This window comes from Lynx canadensis, chromosome D3 (genome assembly GCF_007474595.2).
Source record: "Lynx canadensis isolate LIC74 chromosome D3, mLynCan4.pri.v2, whole genome shotgun sequence".
NCBI lineage: Eukaryota > Metazoa > Chordata > Mammalia > Carnivora > Felidae > Lynx > Lynx canadensis.
In genome coordinates this window covers 7,381,785-7,394,072 of record NC_044314.2, presented here as the reverse complement: position 1 = coordinate 7,394,072, position 12,288 = coordinate 7,381,785, and positions in this window count along the sequence as shown.

Genomic DNA, 12,288 nt, shown 5'->3' with positions numbered 1-12,288 from the left:
GCCTTACCCAGCAGTCCTCAACAAAGGAGAGAGTTAGTGGAATTTTTCATCCCTCAGTGAAAAAACCATGAGGAATCTCTACATGATTCTTTAGAAAGCCCTAGAGGGATTGAACTCCAGTTGCTTCTCAGAGTAACCTATTTATTAGCTTTCTCCTTTCTCTGGCACACTTTCTCTACTGCTCTAATTGTGTTTCCTGGATCATGTCCTAAATAAACTGCCTGCATGAAAGTCTTTATCTCGGTGTCTTCTGTTTAAGGAACTCAAATGAAAAGGGTTAGTACTAGAAGTTATACCAACAAGCAGACTCTGAGAGTTCCAGAAATTGGACCACCCATTGGTCCTATGGCATCAGGAGCTCTTGCTGCCGGTGGTGGTGAGTGGGGTAGTGATAATCCCCAGACTGTTGTAGCATCATAATTACTCAGTCTCCCTCTGTGGCTGAAGCAGAACTGCTAACTTATGCAGTAACTCTTACACTTCAGCACAATTTGAGAGCAATGGTAATTATATGGGCTGTAGAAGTGACTAGCATTTGTTAACTTCCTTAGAACCATAAGGAAAGAAAAGCAATAGGCCCTCGCTTAGGACACACTTGGGAAACTGGAAGCTTCTGCAGCCATAGGACAGATAGTATTAAAAGTCAGACAGGAGATGGAAATCTAAAGGATATGGAAGGTACGGCCCGCTAAGTCTCTTAGGCACAAGTCAGGGTCATGATAATAAAGTAATAGGGGCCTGGGACATGGGATGGGGACTTCTGGGTGGACTTGTGATAACTTTGAACCCCCAAGTTCTCATGAACCTTCTGGTCAGGCAGATGTGACTCCCTTATGCTCGTTAAAAGGGAGGAACCTTCCAGTGTTGAACAGCATGACAAAGTCCTCTGGAAGAACTCCTAAAATACCACATGGAGAGCCCTTTAAAGCTTTTTATACAGTAGCGGTCTACGGTTAGAGAAATGTCTTAGACGATTATTACACAATGGGTTGGAAGGCTCAGGGATGTAGACAGACTAGAATGGATTTATTACATGGGACCAGAAATGCTGGTTGGTAGTATTTCCTGGGAATATTCAGAAGACCCTCCTTTCATTAGAGGAGTAAGGGATACTCAAATGTGTGGGCTATCAGAAACATTGAGAAGAAGCTCAATGGTGGTGTTCTCTATAGGTAATGGTTAAGTAGGGCATGAGTGGTTTTTACTCATGCAAAGGGTAGGGTAGGGTGGACATTGTTGATGTCCTGCCCCAGATCCCTCGTACTTCAGTTCATCTGTGGTGCAGTGAGTATTCCCCCAGTCATGCTGCGGGCCTCTAATCTCTAGCATCCCCATCTCTGTATTTCTGCCTGACAGCTACCTTAAGGGCTGCAAAAATAGTGCAGGTGAAAGACCCTGGTAGGTTACACTGGGGTTGTGGCCTGGGCACAGGCCAATTACAGAGATGGGACCTACAGCATAGATTTGACTGGATATGGGGAGAAGATTTCTTTTGATCAATTTCCTAATTGTAATACGTGCCCTTGTTGCTACCTTGGGACCCATGACTATTACCCCAGTGCCTCTTAGCATTGGCTTTTCCAATGTTTTGGGGGAAGGGCATTTTGCCTCTGAGCCAATCCATTTGAGGGATTTTGCAGTTTATTTCCAGATTTCTCTTGAAACCAACTACCATGTGTACTTGGATCTCCACATATTATCACTCATGAGATGTCAATTATGTTTCTCTTACCTTTTTTTTTTAATTTTTTCTTTTAACTTTTATTTATTTTTGAGACAGAGAGAGATAAAGCATGAACGGGGGAGGGGCAGAGAGAGAGGGAGACACAGAATCGGAAGCAGGCTCCAGGCTCTGAGCCGTCAGCCCAGAGCCCGACGCGGGGCTCGAACTCACGGACCGTGAGATCGTGACCTGAGCCGAAGTCGGATGCTTAACCGACTGAGCCACCCAGGCGCCCCTCTCTTACCTTTTTAAATGTCTTATAATTGCTTCCTGCTTAGCCTATCCTTCTGTTTAACTCTGGTGTTCCTTTCTTGCTTCTCAGCTGGCTCTTCATGATCTGGCATCCCAGATCTAAGTGGACTTTGCTCAGGATAAGTGACATCATCATCAATTATATTACTACAATCTAAATAAATGTCCCCATCAAGTTGCCCCCCTCACACAATTATTCAAAGCTGCTGATGTACTGATATAAGGATATATGAATTTCCTTAAATCTGGATGCTTTGGGAGGATGTTGAATGTTATTTTTCTCTGTGCATGAGAGAGATGGCTTGAGTGCTTTGGGGAACTATAGTGTAACTCTGCCTACCTCTTCTCTTAAATTCCTCCTCTCTACTGGAGTGGGTAAGCCTTGTGTTTGGCTGAGAACACAATTCCTTCTTTCGACTTTCACAACATCGTGGCAACTCTGTCTCCTTGCATCTGGTGCATAAAACATACAGTTCTGGCTCTTTACCACATCTCAAAATATCTGCACTTAGAAGCCCCTGTTAGTGAATTCAGAAAGGATTGACAACATTAGCCGGGAACTGGAAAAACCTTACCTAAGATCTTTAATATTTGCAAAGGGCTATCTATTTAGGTAAGTCAGTCATTCATATGTAAAACGCTGAATAATGAAAATGATGTAAATAGTAATTAGAGGAGAAATGTTATAAGTATCTGAACGTGCACCATTATACTATTTCTCTAGCAGAGAAACCTAGCTGCTTAGAAAAGTCCACATCAACTTCTTTCTGGCCACGTGGCTAGACTGTGTTTTGTGGTTTCCCATGAAGTTAGGAATGGCATGTGACTGAGTTTTAACCAACAGAATGATAGGTAAATGTGATCCCTACCTCACGTTCTCCTGTTAAGTGTTCCTTCACCATCTGTGCCTTTCTGGTGGCTGGAATGGAGACCGCTTCTACAGTCACCTTGGAAACGATGATTTCCTGGTCTCCGAATGACAGTGCTTTGTTTTCCTGGTCTCTGAATTACAGTGCTGAGCAGGCCTGCCTCCCATCTGTGAGGCTCCTCAGTACTATTCTGTGAGCAAGCAGTAAACTTCATGTTCAAGCCATTAACGCTGTTACAGCCGATAGCGTACCTGATTCATCCAGTACAAAAATTAATTAAAAATATAAGAGTTTACTTCAGGTTGGATATTCTCAACTATATATTTTTTGGAAGTTGTGGGTTTTAACTGGATATTGAAAGATGGGGTAGGATTTGGATCAGTTGAGGTCAGGGTGGATATTCAAGGTATATGACAAGATAAAGCAAAAATCAAGGAGAAATTTTTGAGCAAATTAATGTGAGCAAAGAAGACAGATTTTTAAGAATAGCTCAAAGCATGACTGGATAATAGGATTGAGCCAGGTTGTGAAAGACTTTTAATATCTGGATAAATATTTTGATTTAATAAGTTTGGCAAGTATGTATATTTGAAAAAAAAACTGAACATTGTGCTGACACAGTAAAGGAATATTCTGAGATGATTAATCTTGTGAATATAGTTTGAGGCCAACATGAACTAAATGGCTATTCTAGCTATTCATATAACTCTTGCTTTTCAATTAATCAAATTTAAATCCTGAGGATTTTCTTCCATTTCGTAAATAAAAGCTAAAAGGCAGAAACAATCAATTTGAACTGCCTCTCCACATCACCAGGGATTTGCCTAATTATTTTTATGAAAGGATGGATATGTATTCTTTGGAAATAAGGTTGCTTGACCAGCCTTTTTTTTTTCTTAATCCAGGTTAGTTACCTTATAGTGTAGTATTGGTTCCAGGAGTAGAATTTAGTGATTCATTACATACATATAACACCCTGCGTTCATCCCAACAAGTGTCCTCCTTAATGCCCATCACCCATTTAGCCCATCCCCCGCCCACCTCCTCCTCAGCAACCCTCAGTTTATTCTGTCCTCCTTAATGCCCATGAGAGACTTATGGTTTGCCTCCCTTTCTGTTTTTATCTAATTTTTCCTTCCCTTTCCCCGTGTTCATCTGTTTTGTTTCTTAAATTGCACACACATATGAATGAACTCAGATGATATTTGTCTTTCTCTGCCAGACTTATTTCGCTTAGCATAATGTACTCTAATTCCATCCACATTGTTGCAAAAGGCAAGATTTCCATCCTTTTTGATTTCCAAGTAGTATTCCACTATATATATATATATATATATATATATATATATATATATACCACATCTTCTTTATCCATTCATCAGTCAATGGACATTTGGGCTCTTTCCATAATTTGGCTATTATTGATAGCACTGCTATAAATATTGGGGTACATGTGTCCCTCTGAATCAGTATTTTTGTATCCTTTGGATAAATACCTAGAAATACCTAGAAATTGCTGTGTAGGTAGGGTAGTTCTATTTTTAATTTTTGAGGACCCTCCATATTGTTTTCCAGAGTGGCTGCACAGTTTGCATTCCCCGAAGGGGAACACTTGACCAGCATTCATAATGATCTTTTTACTCACAGTGCTCTCAGCCTGATGGGAAAGAAAGACATTACATGAATAATTACATAATTGCAGTTGTTATCTAAGTGCTTGCAAGGAGGGTGATGGGGAGGCATGACTGTGTAGCATGGGGTCCTAACATGATGGAGGGTGAGAAGGGGATATTCAGGAAAGCTTCCCTGACCAGAAAAAAGAAATTGTGGTCAAAGCAGGATACTGATTATCCCTGAGACCGTCGATTATTTTATAAGGTCATGAGGTCAAATAGGGTTGGGGGTGGGGAATATCGAAGGGCTGAGCGTCCACAAAAGGGCAGGTGGCACACTATGAAGGAAATATAAAACCACAGATAAATCAGGAGGAAATGAGCAATCAATAGATCCTTGCTGTTTGAACGTTCTTTAGTGTGGAGAATGGGGTATGAAGGTGGGACCAGAAATTGTAAAAGTAAGGTTCAGCTACACCTATTTAAGCTCCATTAGAGCTTCCCTCTTTGGGAAACTGCTCAGACAGTGGTTAGAGAAATGGGATAAATAGCACTAGTTTCCTCACTGATGTACTTAGAGCTATTTAAAAATGTTTGTTATCAGGCTGCCTTTAAATTCACTAGGGGAAAAGAAATTCTTGTACCAGACTAATGCATCTTACCTTAATTTCCTTTTCAATCCCCTCCTCTTGGTTTAGCTGAAGACTGCATTTCCTCACTCTAATTCTCACATTATTCATACTTGATTCTCCTTAAAATAGGTTGGTTTTTTAGCACAATCATCTGGAAGCAATTTAAACAAAAAGCATTTGTACATAAGCCCAGGTCTCTGATTTCCAAAGGCTTTCAAAATGATTAATGTCGCCTAGTTAAATATTGCACTGGTCAATAAGAACAAGTAAAGTCACTAGAACAGCAAATAAACATGAGACTGTCATTCTGAGGACGAGGAATGGGAAGGACTGTATTCCAGCAGCCCCTGCCCCCAGGAAACCAGACTCTCAGGTAATATGGCATGTGATTTGTGCTTACACATTTCTTCAGTGTAATTCATTGATTACGTGGGTCTTGTCTGTGCTTTGTTTTTTGTTTTTTTGTTTTTTTTTTTTTTTTATTTTTTTTAACGTTTATTTATTTTTGAGACAGAGAGAGACAGAGCATGAACAGGGGAGGGTCAGAGAGAGAGGGAGACACAGAATCTGAAACAGGCTCTAGGCTCTGAGCCATCAGCCCAGAGCCCGACGCGGGGCTCGAACTCATGGACCGCGAGATCGTGACCTGAGCTGAAGTCGGACGCTTAACCGACTGAGCCACCCAGGCGCCCCAAGTGCTTTGTTTTTTGAATAAAGAACACGACAGACCTAGGATGTATGATTTGCCATGTTTATGAAATCGTTTATTTATGAACTATTTTTAGGAGGCCTACGTTGCATCAGGCATGACGATGGGTCTTGGGTAGCCTGCAGTGGAAAGGTAGCAGAGTCCCTTTTCCCCCGGAAGTTGTGTGAGAGGGAGGAGAGAGATGCTACATAAGACGTTATGATGACCCCGGACAGGTGCCATAAGGGGCAATGCGGGCCAGCAGACAGGCACACAGCGGAGAACCTATGCTGATCAATGAGCCTGAGAAATCGATGCTTCCGTTCAGACCTGGAGGAACAGTGGGATTAGCCAGAAGGAAGGTGAAGGAAGAGGCGCGTTTTCGGCAGAAGAAGCACAGACAGCTTAGCAAGGTAGAGGAAGGGGAAGAGTTTCAGTACGTTTTGAGAATCAAATCTGTGATGGGGCATCCAGAAGTGAGTCTGGAAGTGACTCTGGAGGCACAGGCCCCAGAGGGAACCCAGGACCTTCTGTCGGACTTTTTTCTCACTAGCAGTGGGAATCCATTGAAGAGATACAAGCAGGCAGGGGCAAGTCGTTACAGGGCAGGGGAGGTCGGATCAGGAGACATGGAGGCACTTTGTACAGTGGTGCATGTGCCACACGACGGGCGTGGGCCCAGTTACCATGTCACATGGGAGACGTCATGAAGCTTCTTGGTGGCAAGAGGAAAACCGTGCTCTGTTGACCCCGATGTGCGCTGCCTTAACTGACTCATGGTGTGTTATCATTTATCCATGAATCTTCAGCATTTTTACATGTATGCGGTTCTTACGATACCAGTCTGTGGGAACACAGGCCCGGACGTGAAGTTCCTGTGAAGGGTTTTCCCGTCACGTGATTTACTAACACCCCTCGTTTGTCTAGGTACTGTTTTCAATAACAGTGCCATCAAACAACTTTCTTATCTTTTAAGGATACATGAATGTTTCCACAGGAGTTGAAGTAAACTAGCAGGTGAGAATGTCAATATTTCAAATTTTTGTATAGCTTTCACATTGCTCCTTGGGGCAGACTGCACTGAAGGGAGACTTTACAGAAGTAGAATAGAACATAATATTTTTCAGATGTGAATTTATTAGCATCCCTCTGTGGGACAGAAGGCACCCACGAAGCAGTCCTTCTATGTTGTGGGCTGTTTTCCACTAGGTTTTGGTATAGAAACATGCATATCTTTTCTCTGGAGGAAGTTACTGACCAGAGTGTTGAGAAGGCCTTGTTCTTGGTGGTATTAAAAAAAAAAATTAGTCATAACAATTTATTTTTTATTTTATTTTGTTAATGCTTCTTTATTTTTGAGAGAGAGAGAGAAACAGAGTGTGAGTGGGGGGAGGGGCAGAGAGAAAGGGAGACATGGAATCCGAATCAGGCTCCAGGCAGGGCTCGAACTCACAAACTGTAGGATCATGACCTGAGCCGAAGTCAAGACGCTTAACTGACTGAGCCACCCAGGCTCTTCTAGTCATAAGAATTTAAATGATCAGCTCAACATTCAGATACTTCATAGATCTATATAAAAAAAAAAAAAAGGCTAATGTCCCCTATATGTTAATTTTTCTATTGTGAAAACATTACTAAGAATCATTTTACCTCTTTTAATTAAATGCATTCTCATCATCTGAGTATTGTAATGATTCTGATTTGTACATTGTAATGCTATTGCATACTAACAGTGCTAAATAGGACATTGGGTTCTCCTTGTCTTTCAACCAGCCCCAGACACCAGGTTTATATGTTAGCAGAAACTCTAGCTGCTATGAGTGCCCGTGAAGGAGGTCCAAGGGTCCATAACCCCAAATACCTCCTGGCTAGTCCTGTGCTTACCTAAGACAGGTAGGCTTTGGTAAAAGTAGGATCTTGACAAAGTAGGACCCAAGGCAATAAGCTGAAGTCCTAGGAGGAGGGCAGTAAACACCATCTGAGAGGACAGACCCAAGTACAGATACTGTTAGTATGCATTTTTAAGTTTTTATGTTGCTTTGATATCCTAAACTGTGAATCAATATACCTAAATGTAACGGTTTAAAGAGTCTTAAGTTCTGCCTCAATTTATTCCCTTCTTCTTTGAGAAGTAGATAGATGGATAGGTAGATAAATTAAAAGGCCGATCTTGTTTTGGAGGGATTGTTTAATATATGTACATTGTTTAAAATGTTTTACTGTCTAGTTTTCAGTTGTAGGTGAATCTTTCTAATAGCCAAGGTGAAATTTACAATGAATTAGATGAAACCACACAAAAGAAGAGACCTCTTACATTGAAGAAGAATCAGTGTTGAGTCTGAAATGGATTAACGTTATCAAGAGAATTCTACTATGGATTCAGAGTGTATGCATTTTACTTCATAGACGACATGTTGGTCTGAGAAGTCAGCGATCTAAAATTGTTAAAAATTATATGTTTGAACTTCAAGTTCAGAATTTTGAAAAACACCTTTAGCATTGATACATAGCTACATTCTTTTCTCCAAAATTTTATTTGAATTCCAGTTAGTTAACATATGGTTAGTTTCAGGAGTAGAACCCAGTGATTCATCACTTGCATATAACACCCAGTGCTCATCCCAACAAGGGCCCTCCTGAATGCCCATCACCCATTTGGCCCATCCTCAGCCCACCTCCCCTTCAGTAACCCTCAGTTTGTTCTCTGCAGTTAAGAGTCTGTTTTCTGGTTTACCTCTCTTTTTACCCCCTGTGTTCATCTGTTTTGTTTCTTAAATTCCACATAGGAGTGAAATCATATGATCTGTCTTTCTCTGACTTACTTCACTTAGCATAATACACTCTACCTCCATCCACATCATTGCAAATGGCAACATTTCATTCTTTTTTATGGCTGAATAATATTCCATTGTATATTTTATACTACATCTTTATCCATTCATCAGCTGTTGGACACTGGGGCTGTTTCCATGATTTGGCTATTGTAGACAATGCTTCTATAAACAACGGGGTGCATGTGCCCCTTTGAATCAGTATTTTTGTATCCCTTTGGGTAAATACCTAGTAGTGCAATTTCTGGGTCATAGGGTAGTTCTGTTTTTAACTTTTTGAGGAACGTCCATACTGTTTTTCAGAGTGGCTGCACCAGTTTGCATTCCTACCAACAGTGTAAGAGGGTTCCCCTTTCTCCATATCCTTGCCAACATCTGTTGTTTCCTATGTTCTTAATTTTAGCCATTCTGACAGGTGTGAGGTGGTATCTCATTGTAGATATATAGTTATATTGACTGTATATATTTAACACCTTGCATCACCTTACAGTTCCTGTTAGGTTTCTCCCAAAGCAGTCCTCTTGACCAGCTTCCTCACATTACTGGCAGCAATTTGATCATTATCCATCTGATTCCTTCTCCTGAATTCTTTTTGGGTCAGCGTCCTGGCTTTCTCCTGATTTGGTTGGCATCTTAAGCATATACCAACTGAATTCTTGACTATTATATCTTCTGTCTGTAATCCTCTATCATTTAATTTTCTTGTTTTCCTAAATTTCATGTTTATTCCATAAGCAAACCCTGATGACTCCCCTCACCGTACATCCCGAATTCAGTCACTTCTCCCCACCTCCACAACCACCAGACTCCCAAAAGCCATCATCATCCAATGCAATTACCTTCTTCTTCTTTAAAAAAAAAAAAATTAAATCCAAGTTAGTTAACTTGTAATGTTATAATGATTTCATGAATAGAATTTAGTGATTCATCACTTACATATAACACCCCATGCTCATCCCAACAGGTGTCCTCTTTAATGCCCATCACCCATTTAGCCCACCCCCCACCTGACACCCTGCCAGTAACCCTCAGTTCATTCTTTGTATTTGAGAGTCTTTTATGGTTTGCGTCCCTCTTTGTTTTTATCTTCCTTTTTTTCCTCTCCCCTATGTTCAGCTGCTTTGTTTCTTAAATTCCACATAGGAGTGAAATCATATGATATTTGTCTTTCTCTGACTGACTTATTTCACTTAACATAATACACTCTAGTTCCATCCACATTCAACACAACTACCTTTTGCTTCCCTCTGCTTCTATCCCCACGCCTTTCCACATCCGACTGCCAGTCTCATCTGGGTGATAACAAGAGTCATCCTTTCATGAGCAAATCGCGTCACTTCCTTACAATCCTCCAAGAAATTCCCATCCATATTTCTTAGTTTAGGCTGTAAGGTGTCTGCATGAGCAGAATGTCACTTCCACAAGAACAGAGGTGCCAATTATTGGGTTATTGTTGTGTCCTCAATGCTGAGCATAATGCCGAACACATAGCAGGAACTAGGTAAATGTACGTTGACTGAATGAATGTGTGAATGAATAAATGAATGGCTGTTTCCATAAAGTCTGTGGAAGCATCAAGGAGAGCCTTGGCCTAAGGATTCCAGACTCCTCTCTTTCACAAGGGAGAACTTGTTCTGTTTCACGATAATATGCAAGTAGGAGTAACTTTAAGTAACTTCTCCACGTTTTTCTCCTAAGTGAGCAATTCTGTCTTACAACTTGCAGTGGAACATTAATCCCGGGAGAGAGCAATGAGAGCATCTCTGTTTGAAGTTGGGTTTCCAGGGTCAGGTTGGAAATGGAGCTTGTTCTGACTCAATAGGATTTCAAAGTGAAGGAGAAGCTCTTGTCCCCATGGTTGGGACTCTTTGATCCTAAGGGTCAGAGGAACTGGTAAAAAGCTCATGGGTGGGGGCAAAACAGTTCATAATTCCAGAGGAAGTTGTTGTGCGAGGTGGAATCTGGAAAGAGCCTGTGAGAGGCTAACGGGGAGGGGAGGAAGCCTTTTAGAGACATAAGTGACAAGAACCCTGGTGAGCACTCAGCCTTGAGGGTATCGAGCAGTTTCTGGCCTGTGAAAAACTAACCAGGGTTTCGGACAGCAGCACCACCAAAGCATGGTTTTGATGGAGGTGAGGATTAAAAGATATACCCATGGTGGTCCAAAAAGAAAAAAAAAAGGAAAGAAAAGAAAAATATAGAAGTATTTTTTTCTTAAGAACAATTCTAGTTTTCAATATTGTGATTGCATGGTGTCTGATAATATTACCAAATAAATGCCAGACAATATCTCACTCATGCCTCCAACACTGCATTTTCCATAAAAGACTAGCTGCTGTTAAAATTTATGGTCTCCTATAGTTTACTTGGTGTTCATGTCCATATTATACTTGGAAGAGGTCTGACTAATTTCTTCTTTTTACTGGGCTGGCCAGATGTTTTGTGGCGAATAGACACAGTTAGTTTTTGCAATTACCCACTAAGTACGGTATTTAGCAACTAGGCAGTTGGCGGCCATCTTTAAAATAAGAAACTTGGGGAGAAAACGATTTCTGTTAATAATTGAAATGCCTTTCCAAGTTATTAGTTTTCAGCTTTTATTTTCTCACTGCTTTTCCTACGACATCCATTGAAATTGTCAGTCCTCTTATTTTGTCAAATAATAATCTGTATGAATGCAGTATTTTAATCATTGGCTCTAAAAATATTGACAAAATAGTCACACATGTAGCATAATATCTACTTTAACACGTGGATACATTTATGAGGAAAATAAGTTAAAATTTATGTAGGTTTGTATTTACAAATATTAGCACATAAAAGGTGCACAGATTCTGGTATTCCTGTGATAGGTAAGCCTTCATACTGCTTACTTGTCTTGAGAAGTATAAAAAACATAAGATTCCATTTTGTTTTCCCACCCTCTCCATTCCACCTCACCACCCCATCCTTCTCACACTCATCCTTCTTGATTTCTTGGATATTTAAATTCACCACATCTCGAGGGTATGCACCTTCACAGCCAAAGGTGCCTGGAATGAAGGAGGTTGGCCAAACCCATTGGGTGTGCAACTGTTACATTGGTCGAACGTCTTCCCCGTGTGGTGGGTGTAATGACACAGCTCAGCTGTCTGGAGAGTGGTCTAGCCTGGTGATCTTGGATGACCTTGGAGGAACTGGGTCGGGGGTGGGCATCTTCCTGTGTCCTCTGGAGGGCATCTTGTTGGCACACTCAACTGCCAGAAGGGCATGTGACTCTAAAATTACCTTTCTTCAGCTCAGAGCCTGGAGCCTGCTTCGGATTCTGTGTCTCCCCCTCTTTCTGCCCCTCCCCTGCTCTTGCTCTGTTTCTCTCTCTCAAAAATAAATAAACATTAAAAGATTTTTTAATTACCTTTAATGAAAATAAATTTTTTAATGTTTGTTTATATTTGAGAGACAGTGACAGAGAGAGAGAGAGAGAAAGAGAGACAGAGCATGAGCATGAGCATGAGCATGAGCATGGGAGGGGCAGAGAGAGAGGGAGACACAGAATCTGAAGCATGCCCCAGGCGCTGAGCTGTCAGCACAGGTCCCGATGCAGGGCTTGAACCCACCAACTGTGAGATCATGACCTGAGCCAAAGTTGGATGCTTAACCAACTAAGCCACCCAGGCGCCCTTAACATTACCTTTCTTAAT